The following is a 6213-nucleotide window of genomic DNA, read 5'->3' on the forward strand; positions in this document are numbered from 1 at the left end:
GAAGTTAAGTGCTTCAATGGGAATCTTTTCAGGCTAAATCCCAGAAGTTCAAGAATGGTAACAGTGCTTTGCTTTGAAATTCTCCAAGAGTGGTTCCTGATCAGGGGCTCACTTAGTCCCAGGTACATGTATGAACAACTTACAAAATCCCAGACAGGAATTATTCTAATGCTGATATGCAGATAGAGCCATGCCATATTACTGTACCAGTGAGCCAGCTGCTTATGTTACAGCAATGAGTTCAAACCACGCTCCAGGTATCATAACATTTCTCTGTTTCCGACTGAGCTGAGCATTGCATCCCACACCCATCAGCGCACAGAAGTCATCCACAGACCATAGTGAGAGTGAGATGCACCCAGCTGCACCACTAGCAAGAAAGCAAAGCAGAGTGCTGCAAAATGTAAAGCATTCCTTGTAGAGCAATGAGATTCTTTCACTGTGTTGTAAGCAGACTTCACATAAACTCTGCCAGCAAGTGGCTTGCTTCCATAGGTCTTGAAGTCAGCAGCTACCTTCAGTTGCAGAAAACATTTTCTCTAGGTACTTCTTCACTTTTGTTCCTCATGGCTCACAAAGTAGAGCACAGTCTCCCAAGGAGCAGGAAAAAACACACCTTTCATTGCCAAACAGACTCTTGGCCCTGACCTCTATGTCAAAGGAGCAGGAAAGGACAGTGATGCCAAGGTTGGCTCTGAATGGTTACTATGGCTTGAAATGTCCTTAAAAGTTACAAACCATCCAGTTTCAGTGTATCAGAAACACTTAATCCAACCTGTGGTATATCAGAGCAATAGCATATCCCCAGTTGGGTATTAAAGGGGTTGTAATTTGATTTTCTGGCTCCTGTGACTAAATTGCTGCAGCTTTGCTCTTGTGGTCCAGAAATCCTAGGGAGCCTTTAATGAAATTACAGCTTGTTATAACTTGAAGGGTGCACTTTACTCTCTAGATAATGGTGTAATGCAATAATATGATGAAAAATAATGTACTTTCATTTGCAAAGTGCTCTGTCTCTTGTAAGTGCTCCAATCCAGCCGAGGAAGTTAATAAAAGTAATTAATGCAAATAGTAATAAAAATGTAGCCTTTTCCATGTGGCATTTCCAAGCAAGTCAGCCTCATATCATTGCTCTTGAGCTAGATAAATATGATCAACCCCCTCTGCAGATGGAGATGCTGTATTAAAACAGATGATGTTGAGCTGAAGGAAAGTTTGAGCCTTTCACAAACACTGATGCCTGTGGCTTATGGATGTGCAAAGTATCATCCACTTGCCATTCACTAAAAAAGCAGAGAGGATATCAAATAACCAGCTAAGTACTTAAGAAAACTTGTGGAATTTTTCAAGAAAGTTTTTCTGCGTCCTTTCCATTAGAGGATGATGATAGAGCAATGAGTTACTGGGCTACTTTCTCTGCTGGTGTGTTTCTCTGGCTTCAATAGAATTATAACAATAAACCAATGGACTGTTAGGCTCAAATCACTATTGGCCCCACAGAATAAGGAGGACAGTTCATTTCTGCATTATCACATTCTTTTCCAGATCAGTAGGAATGAGGGAGGGGAGGAGACAAAGGAAACCTTCTCTTAATGTGTGCATGCTTACCCTCCATTCTTAATGCTGGTGAAGCGCTGCTCAATTTTGTCAGGCCAGTAGCTTTACAAACAGTTTCCTGAATGGCTCACCTCATTCTCTAGATAATGGTGTAATGTAACAATATGGTGAAAAGTAATGCACTTTGATTTTCAAAGTGCTCTGCCTCCTGTGAGCAATCAGGACCTACATCAAAGCTCCTACACTGAAAGTAAAATCACTAATATCAATGATTAAAAATACAGATCCACTCTCTGTCTGATGCTCAGCAAGCAAACATTGTAGCTATTGCGAATGAAACCACCAGTATTAGTAAGTTCTGATGCTGGAATAGCCAAATCTTAAGCTCTACTCATCAATTTTAAAAAGTCCTTTTGTTGCCCCAAAAGGCCCTGTTTGGAGCCATCTCCAGATTCAGTAGCTAAGCAAAGTAAAGGCAAGACTCCCATAGATATTGACACCAACCAAACAGGGCCTGGGGATATGTGAGCGACCACTTCACAAGGCAAAGATGGCCTGCAAATGTCCCAAACCACTTTCCCACAAGCAGAGCTCAGGCAGTGTGTAACAGGGTTGGCACGTTTCAAGGGATGGGGAAGGAAGGAGAACAGCAAAACACATTTGGTACAAGGCAATGGCTCTGGAGTATGTAGGTAGCATTGTTTGGGGAAACAGGTGATAAAAGCCCAAGTATTGGGCTAATAACAAGGAAGGGATGCTCTGAAGGGATTAATACCCATCATAAAAAGCAATGAAAATTAGTAACGTTCCCTATCCTCTAAGACATGGAGGAAATGTACTGCTCTTGCATACTTTCAGGCAATGTTTTCCCTGTAACAGTCCTGGTACCAAAAGACCAATGGGGGTCTATGGGGTTGGACCATATTTCTTCCTGACTTCCTTTTTGGGATGAAGGCTCTGCTGGTAGCACTAAGAGAAAGACTGCTCCATCCTTCCAACACTACGTAGGAGAGGGCAAGAGTGGTTTTTCCTGTTAATCTTTGTCTGGTTTAAAGACTCGTCACCTCATTTTTCAGTCTTCTGGAGCAATGGCAGGTATGCAGACTGGCATGTCAGGGAGGCAATGCTGGCACCTTGGCAGGTTTGTCTTCCCAGACTTCTCCTTGGTGAATTCCTTGTACCTGCAAGCAAGTGGCAGAAGATAAAGGAGCCTGCTCAAATGGGAATCCCCAGCCTAGCTGCTATCTGCTCTGTTCAGCTTGAAAAAAAGCAACTGAGCATAATTAATGTTTGTGCTGTACTTTTTCCCTTGGTATCCAATCACAATCTCTGCACATAGTGTGGAAGCTGCTAAATGTAACAGGACTTTCTCAGCTAATGACTGAGACCATGAACAATGTACACAGGTTACCATCTTCTGTCCTGCAGTCACCTCCACTCTTTATTGCCATGGCTACCCACACGGCAAGGACAGCTGACCTGCAAATAATACAGTTACTGCATTGCCATCATTTTCAGCACAGTGCAATGTAACAAGTCTGATAAATCCAAATTTGCCAGCACCACATTTTCCAGTTCAGGTTGATCTGCCTCAAACTGAGATAGGGCTGGTACATTAATTCACACTAAGACCATGAAACAAAGATCTTACCTGCTACTTCTACACATTAATGAAATGATGGCATTGCTGTAAGATTAGAAGTTAGGCTCGAGCAGCTAGGCTAAAATTTGTGCTTCATGCTGTTTTACAGAATACCATGAGCCCTTTCTCTGACTGCTGCTTCAGCCCCAGTGAGAGCTGTGCTCCTGAACAACCTGTAGTGACTCTTGCATGAATCTGGTTAAACAGCTTGGGTGTGACTCTTTAAGTGTGAAAGGCTCTGTTCAACATATACTGCAAGAAAGCAAGCTACTCTGCATCTACATCAGGTTTTTTTCACAGCAGGGTGTTGGCTACAGTATCCTCCTTCTTACCTCCTGAAAGAAGGAGGTAATATTGTGGGATTAACATGCAACACTGATTAGATGGCAGCTCAACTAGAATTAGGCAAATCAGTGCCTGGCCAAGATAAAATAGGGACAAAACGAAAGAGCTTTTGAGAACCTGTGACCACTGGGTGCAGGATTTGGAAAGGCACTCTTAGGATGAAAGATAAAACAGGAGATTTTGGTAGGGCCTAAAATTTGTCTCCCTTTTTCTTTTCAGTGGCTGGGTCTAGCTCCCAATCTCTGTTTCACCAGCACAACAGCTCCTGTGCTACTCCCACCATTCCCCCTCCCCTGGTATCCTGTCCCAGTCCATAGCAGGGGAACCAGAAGGGAAATGTGCTAATTCCAAACTGATGGTGTTCTGTGGCGTTTGCCGGAGAAGACAAAATGCAGTATCTCTGGGACAGACTCTCCTTTTATTATTTGCTTTGGCTTACAAATAAGACATTATTTTCTTGCTTTGCAAACTGTTTACATTTGTTCAAGCATTTCACAGTAGCAAAGGCAAGGAAGGACACTGCCAAGTGACTTTCTGCTACTGAGAGCCTGATTCAGGTTGTGCTGAACTCCCTCAGCTCCTTGTCATTTCAGCACTTTGCTGGGGTTCTTCAGCCCTTCAGTGCTCAGCTCAGGAATCAATACCACAGCAGCTTTCATGGAAAGTCATTCCCCCTCCCACTCAGAGCCTGACCCAGGCCAAAATGTGTATAGCACAGGCTGGCAACAGCCAAGACTCTCAGCTGAACAGGGCAAAGGCATTTGTAGTCTGAATGAACCTCCTTTTTTTAGGTCTGGTTCTGTAGGTGCCAAGTTTTAGTGCTTCTTATTGAAGCAGAAAGGTCTCAGCACTCATCAGTATCAGACCCTTTCTGTACCTAAAATTGTAAAAAGTGTGTTTCACAGAATCACAGAATGGCTGAGGTTGGAAGGGACCTCTGGAGGTCATCTGGTCCAACCCCCCTGCTCAGGCAGGGACACCTGGAGCCAGCTGCCCAGGACCGAGTCCAGGCGGCTTTTGAATATCGCCAAGGATGGAGACACTACAACCTCCCTGGGCAACCTGTGCCAGTGCTCAGTCACCCGCAGAGTGAAAAAGTGTTTCCTGATGTTTGAGAGAACCTCCTGTGTTTCAGTTTGTGCCCGCTGCCTCTGGTCCAGTCACTGGGCACCACTGGGAAGAGCCTGGCTCCATCTTCTTTGTACCCTCCCTTCAGGTAGTTATACACATTGATGAGATCCCCCCGAGCCTTCTCTTCTCCAGGCTGAACAGTCCCATCTCTCTCAGCCTCATCCTTAGCTGTGAGGTACTCCAGTCCCTTCATCATCTTCGTGGCCCTTTGTTGGACTCTCTCCAGTATGTCTATGTCTCTCTTGCACTGGGGAGCCCAGCACTGGACACAGCACTCCAGGTGTGGCCTCACCAGTGCCAAGTAGAGGGGAAGGCTGCCCTCCCTCGACCTGCTGGCAACGCTTTGCCTAATGCAGCCCAGGATACCATTAGCCTTCATTGCGGCAAGGGGATGTTGCTGGCTCATGTTCAACTTGGTGTCCACCAGGACCCCCAGGTCCTTCTCTGCCAAGCTGCTTTCCAGCTGGGTCTGGGCCCCAGAGCTGTTCTGAACTACACCTTGCTGTGTATGCCTGTACATTTCCTTATTTCGTGAATGGATTGCCACTGATTCCCAGGGGTCTTCAGAGAACTAGAATGAAACCCTGGACAGTTTTTTCCCCTTGGTAAGGCATAGCTGCTGCAAGAAGAGTGTGAGCATAACAAACCGACCATGTGAAATCTACTTTTTTTACCCAGCAGTGCCACCTCCTGCTCTTGTCATCCCACTGCAACTGGGCTGACAAAGGGGCCTACCTCATCAGCTCATGCCCAGTCCAGCATTGCTCCAAGTCTGTGGCCGTCCTGGGGTCCTGTGCACAGCAGTACCCACTGGCTCTTCCCTCCCAGAGCTCCTCTGCACACACGGGGGTGAGGGGGCGAGGGCTGGCCGAGTGCCGAGGGCGGCATGGGGCACAGCTCCCCACTACCTCGCTGGGCCCTGCAGTCCAGCAGCTCCTCTTGCCCTCCTGCCCCTGCCGCCCAGTGGTTTCACCCTGCAGGAGCTGACAGGCTGGACCACACCACGATGCAGTAGCTACTGGCTGAAGAGCTCACGGTAGCAGTGCTGCAGAGCTGTCACCAGCAAGTGTGTGGTCCTCAGGTGTCATGATACACATGAGAAAGCCAAGCCTTGGAGCAACATACAAAGGCTGTGATGTTGGCCTGACTTGCACACTGCTGGTGTTCAGGCAGAATAAATTCTATGTGTGCTCCCAAAATATATAACACACCTGAGGGCCCTTTTGATATTTCAGACCCAGCAATTCACATTCACAATGAGCTGGTAACACCTGTACAGCCAGCGGATGCGTACTTCCACTACGTAAGTCCAGGATGTGTCCAGTAATCAAACCCAGAGTGCAGACGTACGCATGTGTATGCTGCATACTACATAGCCTGAAAACAGGGCAGGGTGCGCACACGGAGGTTATCATTACCGCCCGTTTCACCAGGTCACCGAACCCGCTCAGGAAACAGCCCAAGTTTTTGCGCACAGGCGTTTCAGGCCCCGGCTGAGGAGGGCAAGCCCGCCCGTCCCGCCCCAGCGGCTCCGCCCC

General features: G+C 46.8%; 1 long non-coding RNA gene across 1 annotated transcript in view; it reads right to left on the minus strand.

Annotated features, from left to right (window-relative positions):
- LOC103913603 overlaps positions 1–6213 on the minus strand; it is a 73184-nt gene that overhangs the window by 9395 nt on the left and 57576 nt on the right. Inside the window, exon 3 of the long non-coding RNA XR_663434.1 lies at positions 2622–2738. This is a non-coding gene — a long non-coding RNA (uncharacterized LOC103913603). The remainder of the gene's footprint in view (positions 1–2621; positions 2739–6213) is intronic.

The sequence above is a fragment of the Pygoscelis adeliae genome, unplaced genomic scaffold, assembly GCF_000699105.1.
Source record: "Pygoscelis adeliae isolate BGI_AS28 unplaced genomic scaffold, ASM69910v1 Scaffold302, whole genome shotgun sequence".
Classification (NCBI taxonomy): domain Eukaryota; kingdom Metazoa; phylum Chordata; class Aves; order Sphenisciformes; family Spheniscidae; genus Pygoscelis; species Pygoscelis adeliae.